The sequence below is a fragment of the Cryptotermes secundus genome, unplaced genomic scaffold, assembly GCF_002891405.2.
Source record: "Cryptotermes secundus unplaced genomic scaffold, Csec_1.0 scaffold446, whole genome shotgun sequence".
Taxonomy (NCBI): Eukaryota; Metazoa; Arthropoda; class Insecta; order Blattodea; family Kalotermitidae; genus Cryptotermes; species Cryptotermes secundus.
In genome coordinates, this window is record NW_019731271.1 from 2,438,215 (window position 1) to 2,456,148 (window position 17,934).

Consider the following 17,934-nt stretch of genomic DNA (forward strand, 5'->3'; position numbering starts at 1 on the left):
GAAATTATAGAGTTGGTTAAATTTAAGTGATATTTTTTACCATTTAGATCAGAACACTTTGTCTTCTCGTCTGCTATAAGAAAACGTAAAGATTAGAATATTTTTTCTCCTTGGCACTACAGCCCCAGTGTGCCTAGGCCTACCTCCATGAACTTCCCCGTTCACTTCGGTTCTTCTAGGTCTTACACATTCGGTAGGACTCCATGGGCGGGTTATCAGCTCGTCGCAAGGCCTCTACCTGTACACAAACACAGAAAAACGCACACACACAAACTAAACATCCATGCCCAGAGTGGCAATCGAACCAACGATCCCGGTTTCCTAGCGAGCGAAGACAGTACATGCCTTAGACCGCTCGATTACCATGATCGGCAAAGATTAGAATATACAGAACTATAATTTTGTCTCTGGTTTTCTATGGTGTGAAACTTTATCACAGAAGTTAAGGAAAGAACATAGACTGAAGGTACTTGAGGACAAGGTGTTGAGGAGAATATTTGGACCAAAGGCGTATGAAATGGTAGGAGGCTTGAGAAAATTGCATAATAAGGAGCTTCATAACTTGTACTCTTCATGGGATATAATTAGAATAATCAAGCGAAGGAGGACATATAAGACCCATAAGGTTCAAATATTAATTGATATTTAATAAAGACTGGTTACTTTTGAAGTTGTGTGATGGTTATTTAAAGTAAAATTCATTTTTACTAACCTTGTGATTAATAATCACAGCAGATTTTTTACTCAACCCCGCTAATTATGTTTGGTGAAAAAAACTTAAGAATTTCTGTTTTAAGGCAAGCTACGAGAAGATCAAAGATTCTGTACTAAATTATATGAAAGACTGTCTGAATTGAATGCATATATGAATAAATTTTGCAATATTACATGAAAGTTTCTTTGGTTGTTCGTATTTCAGAGCTTATAACATGTTCCTTTTCACTGCCTGCATTTTTTATTATATTATTAACATTCACAATTTATTGCCTGTATTCAATATTAGTAGAAAATATTTGTAGAGGAAAATACACGTATATCATAACCCATAAATCATGTCGCTTTTGATTGGATGAGTGTTATCAATCATTGCATTAATTTTAACACGCGGAACACATTTTCCAGTGCTTCAAATTTGAGACTATATAATTAAATTAGAAATTCAGCCATCACGCGGAAAGTTTTAACATGGTGTTTCCGTCTTAAGGATTGTTTTAATGACTATATCAATAGCCAGTGTAGCTTCGAGTTGTCAGACTAATGAATGATGTACTGGAAATAATTTGAAAGGAAGCGACCGAGGTAAAATGAAGATGTCATCCCGGCATTTCCTTGGAGGAACTGAGGAAGACCACTAGAAACTTCGATGAAGGTAGCCGATGTCCCGAGCGATATCCGAACCAAGGACCTACAGCGTAACCACTACATTATCGCGCTCGGTGCAAAGGTTGCTGCTGTATGATGGAACATACGAGTATGACAAAACGGACGAAACTGCTGACACTCCTTCCAGTGTTCCTGGCAAGCTATGACTAAGTACAAGATGATATACTTATAGACACCAAGAATTGGGGGGGGGGGAATCGGTTACATTCCTCAAAATATAACCAGTTAATTAACCGGCTGACTAAATATGTCCTTGGAGCAGAATCCTTCTTGTGAAAATAGTAGTCACTCTTTTTTTCTCTTCGGCGCTACAGCCCCAATTTGGGCCTTGGCCTACCTCCACGAAACTCTCCGTTTCTAGATCTTAGACAGTGGGTAGGACTCCTTGGGCGGGTGATCAGCTCGTGTCAATGCCTCTACCTTCTCACAAACACAGACAAACGCACACACATACACAAATACCAAACATCCAAGCCCTGAGTGAGATTCGAACCCATGATCCCAATTTCCGAGCGAGCGAAGACAGTGCATGCCCTAGACCGCTCGGCTACCGTCACCGGCAGTAGTCACTCATGCCCAAGAAATTTCCACCCACTTGGAGCATAGCCTTGTAAGGGGCTGAAACATGGACACTTAGGGCAGTAGAACATCTGGAAAGTTTCGAAATGTGGTGTTGGAGAAGGATGGAGAAGATCAGTTGGACCGATTATATGAGAAATGAAGAAGTGTTAATTAGAGTCAGTGAGCAGAGGAATATCCTACACAAAATAAGAAAACGGAAGGCTAATTGGATTGGTCATGTTTTACGCAGAAACTGCCTTCTAAAAGAAGTTATCGAAAGAAAGATAGAGGGGCGGATGGAAGTGACAAGAAGACGAGGAAGAAGACGTAAGAAGATGCTGGATGACCTTGGGGACAGAAGAGGATATTGTCATTTGAAGGAGAAAGCTCTAGCTCGCATTAAATGGAGGAATTGTTTTGGAAGAGACTGTGGACCTGTCGTCTTGACAGATTACTGATGATGATGATGGAACAAGAAGGTTCATTACCATGTTCATAACAGGCCTACAGTGGTTCCTATCGAGCTACGAAAGGATAAACACAGTCGAAATTCTCACAACCTACTCCTTTAAGATCGAATTTAATAAGTTCGTGACCTGTTGTTTAAGTCTAGGTCTCTCAGGCGGTCTCTTCGCTTTAGATTTCCCCACTAAAATCCTGTGTGTTGTCTTCTCCTCTCCCCCATGTGATGCATACATAATTCTCTCTCTTCTTCTGTCCCTTCAGTTGTGTCTGGCTGAAAGTACAAATTATGTACCTACTTATTATGGAGTTTTCTTCCTCCGTTTGTTATTTTCAGCTTCTTCGGTACGTATATTCCCCTTAGCTCTCTCCTGTCAACCACTTCTAATCTACGTATGTATTTCTCTATGCTGAGAGACCAAGATTCGCCCAAAAAGGAACTTGCAAAACTATTTATACGTGCGTATATCTGCCTACTTTTTAATATTCTTGCTATATACGCCTGGGTCCTTATGTTATATGTGCTGTAAGAGTATTGCCAAATGTGTGAGAATCATTAGATGGTAGACGGAAGCATCAGGTCTGTATATTAGTTTATTTCATTTAAATGCGATGTTATTAAATATACCAAACAAATCCCATCGTCCGACATAGCATGACAGGAATACGTTCCTTCTTAAGATGTGCAAATATTTGTTTGCAAAGCCCTGGATTTGGTGTGCATTTACAGAACTAAGTATTAAGATATTTATACCACATTCAAAGCAGAAGCTGATTGTTGTAATTCTGCATTGTGTTACATCAGCCGCACACTGGAATCTTAGGATGGAATCCCACCGAATTTTTACGTGTAAATACAGTAATTGATTTTCAGCAACCGGTTGTGTTCTGCTCCTATAGTACCATCGAAACATACTTCTTGTTATTTGTCATAGAGTCAAATAGTGAAACATAAAGTAACATTATGAGAATAAGCAGGCGGTATATATACAAAAAGTCTCTCTCTCTCTCTTACATTATATTGTATTATACTCGTATTTTAGTTGAATTTTATTGCCTTGATATTCTCACTCTTATGCTTGTGTATATTTCACTATCTGAATAGCTGCGATTGGGCAGTCTTTGTAGGAACTGGACAAGAGCTGGACGGCCGTGGGGTCGAATCGAGTCCTAGAAGGAGCAAGTTTATTTTTCTCTCCACGTCGTCGAGGCCTGTTCTGAGGCCCACCCGGCCTCCTATCCAATGGGACCGAAGGTCTCCTTCCCCAAGAGTAAAGCAGCTGGGACGTGAAGGTGACCACTCACCTCCAATTAGTGCCGAGTTCAAGAATAGTGGATCTGTATGTCCACTCCCCATACATCCCCCTGGCCTGATACTTAAATAGTTAATCACAGGGACAACGTTACATTTACCTTTGTAGCATCAAACGAACGGCGAACCACATGTTGCCAGCCCCAGACACGCTGGGGCCTGTACATTGCCCAATATCCGCCTGATTATTTTAGAAAAATATATGTGTGAAGTAAACAAGCGTGGACTCGGTCCACCGAACCTATGTCCTGTAATTTTCCATACTAAGACAATGTACAAGGCAAGATTCAGTGACTAAGAGGGAGATATGACGTCAGTTACCGGACGTAAAATTGCTTATAAACTCTCCGTAATCACAGGAGAGGGGAGATACTTTCGAAGACTTCGTGCGGGCCGTCTCTATGCGACTCAGCTCAGCGAAGTGGACTTAGAAATTTCAGCTCGCAGGGATCTGGTCTTGCCTTCCTATAATCACCAATGGCTGTATGAATTTCATCTTGGTTTTTTTTTTTCCTTTTAATAAATCCTCATATAGTTAACTGCTCTGTAGTCTTGAGCTTTCACTCTTAAACGGCGTGGACCTCAGCTCCACAAATAAAATTTACCTTGGCTTCATCTGGCTTCGATTTCCGGCTTGGAAGATCTCAGCCAACTGTACTACGGGATACTACACCTTTACCAATTTCGCTATTTGCCTTATGATGGATACCCAATTTATTTGTATTTAAGTGTGTATACCACCTGAAGAAGAACCATAAATGGGGTCGAAACATGTAGTGGGTAAGAATAAGAACACTATTAATACTTGATGGTTGTGTTATTGTTAATGTAAGAATTAAGTTTAAGTACAATTTTCAGCGGCAGACTAATGAATTTCGCGGTCGTGTCCTAAGCATTTGTACCTCGTTCTCAAGGAGATCGTAGACTCATTCTCAGAACTGGGACTGCCTGTTCTTACAGAGGTTTCTCAATGTCTCTCCGGGGTTGTCAGTAAACAGATCAACCCCTGAGCTGAATTCCTTCATTAGATGTTGCGTATAAATGAAATGTCGATTTACCGAAATGGCTGAAATATCGGCAAAGATTCTGTCTTTCAGTCATCAGTAGACTCCTGGTTACACGTCCAGCTGAACCGAAATGTTTTTATTTCTTACTTTCGCAATACGCGAAATACAATACTGTGCCTTGAAACTGCCAATGGTTACATCTTATTTACCGTCTCATCAATTNTTCCTTCATTAGATGTTGCGTATAAATGAAATGTCGATTTACCGAAATGGCTGAAATATCGGCAAAGATTCTGTCTTTCAGTCATCAGTAGACTCCTGGTTACACGTCCAGCTGAACCGAACTGTTTTTATTTCTTACTTTCGCAGTACGCGAAATACAATACTGTACCTTGAAACTGCCAATGGTTACATCTTATTTACCGTCTCATCAATTTCACCGTAGGTAACCGTCGTGTCGACCAATTTGACGATGACCAGCATCTGTATCAGGTACTGCAGCGATCGTGTATAGTAAGTGAATCATCAGCGCCGAACTACGTAGGTGGTACGGTTAGAAAAAGTATGAGTATACGTGCACAGCTTACGCTACCTCTGCCCCTCATCCCCCTCGCATGACAACGACTCCCTTACACGTCGGTTCCATGCCCCAAACACCCTTACTTCTTCTCGCCATTTTTTTATTAGGCCAGCAAAAACGCTCCTTTCGGGGTCTCATAAACTCCTGTTCTTGTCTCCTGTTGGTTCGCTCGGTGGTCGCATGACAGCCCAGCGGTTTCATTCTGTCCCACAGCGAGCCCAAGGGAACGGAGGTCCACTCTTCCATTTCCCTCCCTGCTTCCTATATTATCGGAAGTTTCGGGCTAGCCGATTACTCGGTTTGCCACTTGCTTTTACCCTGGTATCTTGCTTGGCTTATTTGACCCTGAAGATGGAGATGATATATTTCTCTGTACGCCGGTTGACTTTCAACAGACTATACGGCGATATAACCCAGAGTATAGTGTTTTTCGTTACCACCTCTGTGAAAACCTCATATCCTACATATTTTACAATTTGTGTTTGGATAACATTCCCTTCCCCCTCGTTGGTCTCCACCTTATCGTGGTGAGAGGGTTTGAGTATGCCAAGGACCCNCATTCCCTTATGAGAATGGAAAATTAAACATGGTGACTGCGCGAAGTATTTTACTTTGACGAATCAGATTAATTTTCCATGTGTATTTTGTGTAGCTGCACGAAATAAACATATTTTTAAAATGCTGTACGAAACATTTACTTGGTATGCAGTGTTACCGTACCTAACATCCCAGCCGTTGGTTAGCAATTCCGCTTTCAATTCCTCAGGTTTCGATTTAAAATCTCGACCCGCAGACCGTCTGTCCAGATTCATAATTTTCCTCTTTTTCTTCTGTCCCTCCAGAACTAATTCTCTTCATTCACGATTATACAACCGGAGCTATTGAGTGTGTTGCTAAGCAAAACGTGGACAAGTAAAACAAATACAGATAACAGACGTATACTTTTGAGAGAGCAGTAGGTACGAGTTCAGACGTTTCGGCACATTCTTTATCAGACATTTTGTTTGCTAAGACTGCAGCTTGGCATGTACTGCCTTCGCTCGCTTGGAAACCGGGATCGTGGTTTCGAATCGCACTCAGGGCATGGATGTTTTGTTTGTGTGTGTGCGTTTTTCTGTGTTTGTGTACAGGTAGAGGCCTTGCGACGAGCTGATCACCCGCCCAAGGAGTCCTACCGAATGTGTAAGATCAAGAAAAACCGAAGTGAACGGAGAAGTTCATGGAGGTAGGCCTAGGCCAACTGTGGCTGTAGTGCCAAGGAAAAAAAAAAGACTGCAGCTTAAGCAAAGAGAGAGCGCGACAGTGATGTTGGTATAAAACTAAATAGGTTCCCACTGTTGTGCATAGGAGTAACATGCACACGATTACTGAAATTCCAAAAACATACTTTACTAAATCTCTGTTAGAGTAATGTTCAGTGGCGTATCAAACTGCAATGGAAATATTAGAAAAGTACCGGAGAGAGCATATATGAGTCCCGTGACATAAATCACCAAAATCGATGGCTAGGATATTTGCAAATTTCGGAGTGCGAGCGGCAGCATAAACCGACATGGATTCAAAGCCCTAAACCACCTACAATTCTTGTGCCCTTGGCAGGATAAGAGCTTAGTGCTGTTGATTATGATGAGATAATGATGATGATGCCGACGATAACGACAATGAAACGTTTCCGGTCATAAATGTTGACTGACTGGTACCAGAGGAGTACTAGTGAAAGTTTTACTTGAGCTTAATTAATTAAGCACCGCGCCATGGAGACCTATGAGGGAGTGGAGGTGTAGACCCACCATTAGTATCAGCATTAGATCGTCAAGAGGGAGATTCAAATCCGTGCCATTGTACCTTAGGGGAAGGAGTTCCCAGTACCACTTTGATCGGAGGCTGGATGGGGCCCAGAGCCACTCTGGACGCTGTGGAGATGAGAAACCCCTCTTGTTTCTGCCGACAGTCAAACCCCACTTCCTCGACCATCCTGCCCGTAGCCCGTCACTTTACCGACTGATTACATTTTAAATTTGCTGGTTATATTTCTTCTAAATGTCACCATTCCAAGCGTCTTTTAACACATGTTTTCTGTTACAGACCCGACTGAAACCACGCCGTACAAGTGATGACTTCAACAGTCAACAATTGGCACTGTATTTGAGGCCTAAGGAACCGGTAGCCCCTATCATGCCACTCCCCGCTACACAGTGTTGACACAGCGTAAGTTACTTCAGATAAATGTATTTCTGAAATGGCAGTGTTTTCTCTACTTCATACGGGATGTCGTGTGATTATCTACTCATATGTGAAGGAAATGTATGAATGGCATTCTAAATGACGTTCTCAGTAGTGTATATTAATTAATATTTAAATTAACTAATTACACTTAACTCGCACTCCCTAAATTATCTCAATATACCGACCCATTTCGACGTCTTTGCGTCATTTTCGTGTGGGTTGCAACATTCACTGGAAACTTCAAAGAAGAAACTACGTGTAAGGTATAGGCGCCAATGAGGGGGCAATATTCAGTTGTGGCTTAGCGAAATGGATCGTGCAGATGCAATTGGATCAAATTCGTTCACAGTAATATTCTTTGAGATGACAATGAACATACATGTCACCACGCAATGCGTGTCCTCGGGTGATGGATGAGGCAGACAGCCTCAGGATGTGTAGGGGATCTGTGAATATATTGTCTGGGCCGTCATGGAGAGTTAACAGGGAGGTGATCTTGCGCCCTGGCGATTAGTGGGAAGAGATTGAGCCATGTTGAACGTTCGGATGGCTCTTGAATTGAATGTTTCGGTTCTGTATCCTCCCTCCTTCATGCCCCGTGTCATGACATCCGTGTCGTCTCGTTTACCGTTACCCTATAATTACATAAACATATGATTTCCCCTTCCTCCAGCTGTTTAGAAAGAAAACCTCCATCTAAGTATGCAAGGCTGGAAGTTTGTCTTTCAAGTGCCAGCGGTCGGCGAGGTAGGTGTTGAAATTGTGTTTAGGTTGCACTCTCTGATTTCCGTTGGATTCTTGTTCCGGGCATTGAGAGCAAGGGTCTGCCTTGTTGCAACGGGTGTGTCGAGAGCGTTGCAACAGAGATTTTGGTGGGGCTTTATTGCATTATGTGGCTGGGCTTACATTACCCCATTTTGTCTGATTGAGTCTGAAAACTTAAAAGCGCGTATGCTTGCCATCGATCGAGGGAATTAGGTCCGTAAATTCTGTTTCGGCTGGGGTTTCTAAATTATGTGCTGACCCTTCGCTTCGGCCGTTGAAGGCAAGGAGCATCTTCATCGCAACGTTGTATAAGTTTGGGATGATGTAACGAGAGTTTTGTTTAGTATTATATTATTATTTGGACCCGCTGATGGCGCATTTAGTGTTGTTGTACGACTGGATAATGGCGTAAGACTGCGATTTGGGTTGTCTCCCAATGTTACGTGAGTTTGGTCATTTCCTAAGTCTTGGGCAAATAGACGGCTCCTTGTAGCTACCTTACGTATACTTGTCGAAGGCCTAGATTCAAATGCATATTTGAAGTACTATTATAATAGTTTAAGTCTCCATTGTTTTATTATTGTTATTAAATATTAATTTTGGAGTCAGTCGTTTCGTAGTAAAGCTAATCTTGCACAACCGATTCCACTAGTTTGAGGTGCGTGGTCAGCTTCACGACCCTGCCGCTTTACCCGCGGGGAAAGAGCCCCCGATACCCATTGGATAGGAGGTTTGGAGGGTCTCAGAGCCGGTCTGGACGAAGTAGAAAAGAAAATTATTCACCCCTCGGTCTTCCAGCCCGGAGCCAGTTGCTATGCCGGCTTCTCTACTGTATATTTGAGAAAGTAAATAGAAGGGAAAAGAGAGTAAGTGAATACATTTGGAACCTGAGTAGAAGAAATGTAAGGACCACAGATTAAACAACAGCTTACCTTGAAAGGTCCATTCCACAAAGGCAGATCTGATAAGAAAAGAGACAAACACGAACAGTGGCCGAGTCAGAGGGAATATTAGTGGGGGATTAGGAAGCAGAAGAAAGAGAGGATGAAAGAAAGGAAGAAACATCCTCGGAAAGATACTCACGTGCTTCCTCATATATGACTGACCCTGACAACGTTTCTTAGGAAAAGAAATTGAATTTTTGCTCAGTAAATTATTGTTGGTAACTGAATACACAACAACCGACTGATAAAGGCTGTTTGAACCAAATCAACATTTCGCATTTGTTCCCATAGTGCACGCACGGTTGTTTCCCTGAAGATACCACCTATACAATTTCATTGCAGTTTTATTTTGGGAGGTAGTCCCCATAAATTTCTGAAAGTAATCAAAATCTTTATAACCGTCTTCGAGAATACCAACACCTCATTTTTTGAAGCTCAACCGAAGGGTCCATAATTTTAGAAGTAGACTGTTCGTACTCACCGAACAGCGACCTGTCAAAGATAAATTCTCAAATACTGAATCTGAATAATGTCCTTACAATCGTTTAGGCGATAGCAAGGCGCACATCCATCAATCCATCAAACATACGGACAGACAGAAGACGGCATTCCGGAAACCACGTTTTAATTTTCATGGGGGCTAAAACTGGTAAATCCGTTAGAATCTCAGTATCGGTTTTTTTTCCTTATCACAATTTTTCCTTGCATATACCGTGTATATGAGAAAGTAAAAGTACGCCACGGGAGGAGGCCTTAATAGGGGCAGAGTTGACTGAACCTGAGGCTGACTCCAAAGAAACTTCGTACTTTCTCTTATGAAGTAGATGACTTAGGGAATTATTTGGTTTTTCTGCTTTTTCCCATCGTCCAGTATTCTAGAAAATAGAAAAAACGACGGTTCGGAAAATGAAAATGTTTCCGTCCTCAGGTGAGGCGAGAAAGAAAGGGTAAAGTTGTCCCTGTGCTTAACTAATTCGGCGCTACCTCATGAAGATGTATGGGGGAGTGGATGTATGGATACAAGTTTTCTTGCTCTCAGAACTAGTTGGAAGTGAGTGGTCAGCTTCACGCCCTGGTCACTTTACCCACTGGGAAAGAGCCCTCGATACTCTTTGGATAGGAGGTTGGATGGGCCCCATAACCGGTCTGGACGACATGTAGAAGTAAAAATTCTTGTCCCCCCCGGAATTCGAACTCCGAATCCTTGGTCATATGGTAGTTACGTTTATAAATCTGGGCGTAACGCACAATCTTACTTGGCCTTGACAATATGAAGCTTGGAACTGGGAATTATTTCTCTAATTCAAGTTTCGTTTGAAGCCACTTCTTGAGGCTGTAAGGTAAGGGTGTATAATGGCGCACATGAAATGCAGTTTTGAGCATAGTTAGAAGCGGAAGAAAGCCCGTGCACATTACACGCTGGATAAACCTTACATTTAATTCCATGGAATCCCCAAATCAACGCAGGAACTGTTAAGGTGATATTGGCCTCAGGACAATACTTACTGCAGGTGGGCCGGCCGGTATCGAAAGCCGCGGATTACAATGAAAAAGTCATTCACGGTGCATTAGAAAGTGACGTACTCATAACGTGTGTTTCGTATCTGAAATATGCAGTTGATGTGCCGGTTTTAACAGTTCTCTGGATCCTAGATTATGCAACTCCTCATATCGTCCACTGAGTTCATTTAGTGTGACACTGTATGGCAAGATTGCCATTTACCATATTAGCCCGAATATACGGCGATTTTTTGATACTTCTTCTTAGAACAGATGAGTGACCTTGTTTTCGGGTCCTCGAGAACAAATATGATAATATCTTCCTCTGGTCTTCTGGGATATGACGCCGTGTAGATCTTGTGTGAATGACGTTTCGGAGGAACGTATCGCCACCATCTTCAGGGTAGAAAAATCCGCTAGTGAGGAACCAGCTAAGCAGGTGGCTGCAGGCCTGAAGATGGAGGCGATACGTTCTTCTGAAACGTCGGTTAACACAAGATCTACACGGCGCCACATCCCAGAATACGGCATTCTTCATAGTCACCTCTGAGAAAACCTCAAATCTTATGATATGAAGAACATGAATATGAGTTTTTATAATTGCTAATTCTATTTATATTTGTGGAAATATGTAGAATTATATTTAAGGTATTACATGTTGAATTTATTATTTCTTAATAATATAATTTTCATTTATTTTTTCTTACAAGCCTTTAAAATAAATGACATATTCACCATCGTGGGAAAAAAAAACTTTCCTTTCTGATTTTATCATTGATAAAAAATTGGATCACCTTTCTTTGGGACATGTACAGGACTTTGTTATTCTTTGAAGAACTCTATGTTATTTGATGATACGCCTTACAGATTGGTAGGAGTTTACCTACAAGATGTCTGTCACCGCACTTCCCATATGTACTCGTTATTTAACAGCCGTTAAAATTCCTAATACTTCACGCATATACGGTTGCATTGATAGGCGATGAATGGGAAAGACCGCGTAACGAGGTGGCCATGGCTTAATTTAAATATATCCGGTCATAATATTCTAAAGAAAATGATGAGAATGGAGATGAATTTCAGTCAGGAGTTAAGATTTGAACACGTGACCTCCTAAAGACGAAGCGCGAGTGCTCATCACCAACCGCAGTGTTCAGTTAGGATGGTCATAAGTGCTGAACTGCATGTCAGTGCGTCATCTAAACGTTTGTTTCTACAATCTCTATAACAACAGTACAGTAGCCCTATTTATATAGGACACGAATTCGAGCCAGGAGCTTTATGACTAAACCCAGGAACGATATCCTTTAAAGCGTTATATTCGATTTTTATAATATGTTGGCTGGTCATGGTTCTCAATTGCTACTCTGTCTCCAAAAAAAGAAAAAAAAACTCCGTGATTTCAGTCCGCAAGCGAACCATACCGACCGAGCGACCGAGCGACCGCCGCTCGTAGGCGAAGCTTAGTGGCAACTTTTTTACGGATAGAGGATATCGCGTGGTCAGCGCAACGAATCCCCACGGCCGCTAATTTCGTTTTCTAGACCGGAGCCGCCATTTCCTTGAAATAGCTCCTCAGTTATCCTCACGAGGCTGAGTGGACCCCGTTCCAGACTCACTACTTCTCCGAAAGAATCTGGTAGCGCCGGAAATCGAACCCGGACCTCTGGATCTGTAGCCAAGAACGGTGACCACTAGACCACAGCGACGGCCAATCTGTCTCCAAAGCACTGTAAAATGATATTTTGCTCGTATATCGACCCATGCTGTATAATTTCACACGTCTTTCTATTTCAGCTTGACCCAGATCTTAACTGGTTTCAGAATTAACCAGCCTCAGAGAGTCAGTGCCTACTTGGACACCTTAACCAAATTTATTGACACCTCACCTGCTCGATACTCTTAGTTGCTCACATGGTCAAATGATCCTCGACCTCTTACGGGACCAGAAGGTTCATTTCCGTCTCACAACATTACGTAACTGGGCCTTAAACCGCTTGAATTCAGTTCATGACTACACACGCTTTTCACGTATTGTTTCCTTCAATAAACTTTAATAAGTCTACTATTCTGTCTATGTCTCAGGCTTGATACCCTCCCTCTGGTTTGTCGGCTATTATGTCACATTCATTTCTGATCTTTCCACGGATATTAGACTTCGCGCCAGTCCCACCCTCATTGAGTCCATCATACATGAATGGTTATAAAAATTATAAAGTTAATCATTTAGCACTTTTCTTCGTCCCACGGTTACTTCCTTTCGACTTGGTTCAGAAATTCTCAGCACCCTGTCATCAAAACCCCACACTGCACAATCGTCTATTAGTTTGTGTAGAATTTGAGGTTATCACAGTGGTTGTTATGAAGAGTTTTGTCCTCTGGGATATGAAACCGTGTATTCCGTTGCAAGTAAACTGATGTTTCGGAGGAATATATCGCCTCTACCTTCAGGATCGAAGAATGAGCAAGCTATGCTTGCTGCCTGCTTCATCGTGGTTTTTTTTTGGGGCTTATTCTTCGACCCTCAAGACGGAAATTACATCTTTCTTCGAAACGTTAGTTGAACTTCAATTGATTACACGACGTTTCGTCCCACAAGATAGAGCTCTTCCCTTAGGCTGAAAAAAGTTTCACACGCGCATAAAGTAACAGGAAAATTATAGTTTTAAACTTTTCGTTTCTGGATAATGAGTGGGAAGATAAGAGTTGAAGAGTAGCAAGCATTTCTCGAATTTAATCTGCTCTTACCCAAAGTTTCTACTTCACAATAAGCAAATTTATGACTGATATAATGTTAGATTTCAGGTGAGATATGAAATCCAGAATAACAAGAAACCATATTATAATTATGCAGTATTGGATATATTAAACTGTTAAAATTTTAACGTCTGGGATGCTGTCTGTATTCAGTGTCAGTAGAGCAACTGGACGGTCCCAAGTGTCACCTTGAATATCGCCTCACAATTACCATTCGTCGACGTTACAAGGCTATGCAAACTAGCTTCAGAGGAAAATGTCTGACAGAACTGTAGTGAGGAGTTAATGTCGACCCAAGATGGTTTTGTTGCAGCAAGTCACTAGGAAGCTCTGTGGCCATGAATGCAACTTCTAGAATGTTTGTGGTTAAGATCTGCGGTTTACTTTATGTTAGAAGACAAGGTATCCACAGTGGTACAGCCGCAGATTTTGCGATTGTAGTAATAAGGCTCCACTTATTTTGTGGGGTCTATTTCACACTACGGATACCTGCTCAGCCAAGAAATTGAAGCATTCTGGATGATTGCTTTGGATATGTACTGTACATACATTTTTTTCCCTGTGGCGCTACAGCCCCAATTTGGGCCTAGGCCTACCTCCATGAAACTCTCCGTTTCACTTCGGTTTACTAGATCTTACACATACGGTAGGACTCCTTGGGCGAGTGATCAGCTCGTCGCAAGGCCTCTACCTGTAGACAAACACAGAAAAACGCACACNGCATGAGTAATATAGAAATGTTTCAATTGAATGGCTGATTATTTGTCGATGATAGGTCGATTTTTGATCGATTATTTTTTAGTATTGGTCGATTTAGTGGCCGATTATTGATGGTCGATTATAGATGATCAATTGATTGGTCGGTAATTGGTCGATTGATTGTTGATTAATGGTGATCGATTTATTGGCAAATTATTGGTGGATTATTGGTGGCCAATTCACTAGTCCGTTTATTGGTCGATAATTGTTTGGTCTACTATTGGTGGTCGATGACTTCTGGTCGGTTTATTGGTCGATGCATTGTTCTGTTATTAGTGGTCGGTTTATTAGTCCGTTTATTGGTAAATAGTTTGGTCTATTATTGGTCGCTTTATTGGCCCGTAATTGATTGATTGTTTGGTCGATTATTGGTTATTGGTGTATTCGTGGTCGGATTAATGGTGGTATGTTTATTTGTTGTCGGTTTATTGCTCGATAATCGGTTGATTATTGGTCAATTTATTTTTTTATTTATTGGTCGGCTTATTGGCCGATAATTGATCGATTATTTATTATCGTTTTTGGTAGTCGGTTGATTTGTCGGGCTCTTGGTCAGATTGACCAGTCGATTATTCGCCAATAGATTTGTCGACACAGAATAAACGCATACACCCTCCAAACATCCATACCCTCAGTGGCATTCGAACCCATGATCCCAGCGTCCAAGCGAGCGAAGGCAGTTCATGCCTTAGACCACGCGGCTACTGTGACTGGCCCCTTGTGCATTATAAAACATGTTAATGTAGAGGAATCTTCGTTCACTTAGTATAATTTTGTCGTCGAGCTAACATTCAAGACGATTGGATATTGCCAGCATTTTAGCCTTAATTTCTGTTTATTTTAGTGTCAGGAAAATAGCTGGGGTAAAGCAGGCGACGATCAAGGAAAGATATCACTGTTTCGCATTGTTCAGCACTCCTTATCTCTCTTTGTGTAACTTTGGACATTTGTACCTGGCACCAGGTCCCTTTTCTGATGTTTCTCTCGCGGGAAGTGTGTCTGCGCAGTTTTTGCAAGTCCCAACAAAACTACCCTCATTGTTTAAGTGCAAGAAGGCTGTATGTCTGTAATGTTGTTACGTTAGCTACAAGTCTAAATAATGTACTTCATATACCGGTCTAATGAGTTTGATGAAATATATAAAAAAAATATTTGAAAATACTTTCTTTGTCGGAATCTTAGAATAACTGAAAATGCAGCGTTGAAATGCTGGCTAGTGTTCTGTATCTCACTAGGGGTTAAAATTAGAAGTTTTAATAGAAATGTAACAGAGATACCCATTGCTAGGCAACAGATTGTTAAACTCCTTGCCGCTTAAGCGTGTGACAACAATAAGAGAAATCCAATGCTAGGCAACGAAATTCAAAACGCGCGTCGAGACACTTGCCTAGGAAGTTGCTTGGTAACACGTCTGCAACAATAGAGAAAGGTATTTTCTATGGGGTTCCACGGGATTCGAACCCGAGAATGACTTAGCTGGCGAGGACCAGCATCAATTGTAAACGACAGACCCGTCTTGTCGTCAGAGAGAGAGTGAGCGTCCCGTGTGAACAAACTCGCAACTACCTGACAGTAATAAAAATCTGGTCGTAAGCCCCAGATGAGTGCTTTATTCCAAGACAAACTGGCAGACTGACCGTCGGTCATAACATAAGACTCAGACTTTGACTAAGGATATTGGAGAATTCGGTCCAGTTCTGGAGGGTCGGCAGTCAAAGGTGATTGAACAGCAAATGTCAAGAACACTTCATAGTGATATCCGGAGTGTGACTGATGTAGTTCCTGTGTTAAAAGCCGTTGCCATGAAACGAATAGGAAAACTTTGTGAAGGTATAGAGCCATTGTTGAGATCTGTTACCTAGCAACGAGTAATGAAAACAGACGTTGAAGGCTTTGTTTTGTGTGCTATATTTACCATAATCTCTTATTTTTCTTCCTCTTCGCTCCCACTTTTCAGCACAGGGCTGATTTCTCAGTTCCATGATCATTTTACAGACGGTAGGACTCCTTGGACGGGTAATCAGCTCCTCGCAAGGCCTCTACCTAAACACAGGACAACACAAACATAGCATAAATGTATACACACCAAACGTGCATGCCTTGTGTGGGATTTGACCCACGATCCCAGTATCCTAGGGAGCGAAGACAGTACACATTCCTTAGACCGCTGGGCTACCGTGACTGGCACAGTAATCTTTAGAGTGTTATAATTATTTCTAGCTACGACTTGTGAGTGTTAAATTAATCCAGTCATCAAACCCAGAACCCATTATTATGCGACACGCTAACCTTAAATACATGAAAATAATAAACAATTAGGAAGAGAACGAATGGTGGAAGGATACGAATAACAGTGTCGAAATGATTCGTCCTGAACTTTTCCGTGGCATGTATTTTTTAATCGCCCTGTTTGGAAACGGCTTTTCTTTATTGCTAGTGGGGTGGGACTAAGTCCCTTGTACTGCGGCCACTTCTGGCCTATTGTACCAGCCCCAGATAATAGGTGAGGGTGATTGTGGAGCAGTTGGTGGAATGAAGATTGGCAGGGGAAACCGAAGTACTCGGAGAAAACCTGCCCGAGCGCCACTTTGTCCACCACAAATTCCACTTGACCAGAGCCGGGATCGAACCCGGGCCGCCGCTGTGGGAAGCTAGCAACTAACCGCTTGAGCTATGGCGCGGCCACTCTTGAAAACGGCATACTGGACGTTCAAGAAAAACGTGGACAGACAATTCCTAGAGTCTGGGAAGGGGTCATGATTCTGTCCTTGAATTCGCGGAAGAAGAGTAATATACGGTTTTTATCGTGCTCCTTATGTTCACCTCTGCGAGAATCTGAGAATCGACGTGACGATCTCTTCACTCAGTAGGTCTGAAGCCAGGTCTACAGATAATTGCTTGCAGGTAGACCATTGAGTTAAGCACTTCTGTTGCAGATATTTCCGTCTGGATATTCTAATGGGAATTCAGGTTAGGGAGATATGTTTTGTGTGTTTTAATTTATTGTAATTTATGCTGCTCTTGCTCATGGTGCTGTTAATTTTACTACCACGTAACACGCAACATATGAACGCACTCTCCCTTACGCTATACAGTATATATTCAAATGCTCAAATTTGTTGTTTCACATCTGTAAGAAATAAAAATTCGGTGCAAGACATTGCACATTCTTTCTCACATACCGTTGACAGAGCACAACTTTGTTATCTGTGTAAATACTTTAAATTCATTCAGAATCGGTCAATAATTTACGAGAAAATGTGCATCACTCTTTGGAACCCCCGAAGGACAAACCTTTGTTTTCCTGTTGATGTTATTTAGGAAGATGGTCTCAATGGAGTATGAAATTTAATAAAAATCATTAGGTTTTTCACAGAAAAATCGAAATTTTTGTTAGTTCCCCTGTGAAAGTCCATATTTTTGGAGATGGAATGTCCATATTAACTGGCCACCGACCTGTGATGGGTGAACTCTGTAATACCGATTATGAACAGCATCCGTTCTACTGCTGAGGTTCACCTACCTGCATATAAACATTCCTGGCAATTTTTTTCATACTAAGGGGCTTTCAAAACGTCTGACCACAGTACTTCCTCATGTTGCGTATAAGAGAACGTAAAGAAAGAGAGAAAGAATATTAATAAATATATTCAAAGATTTTTCCATTCCTCCGTCTTA

At 41.7% G+C, this 17,934-nt stretch overlaps 1 protein-coding gene across 1 annotated transcript in view; it reads left to right on the forward strand.

The window, feature by feature from the left end:
- Positions 1 to 17,934, forward strand: part of LOC111866802 (acetylcholinesterase) — a gene marked incomplete in the record, with an annotated part of 712,234 nt that overhangs the window by 479,774 nt on the left and 214,526 nt on the right. Inside the window, 1 exon segment of the mRNA XM_033752417.1 lies at positions 7,391 to 7,513.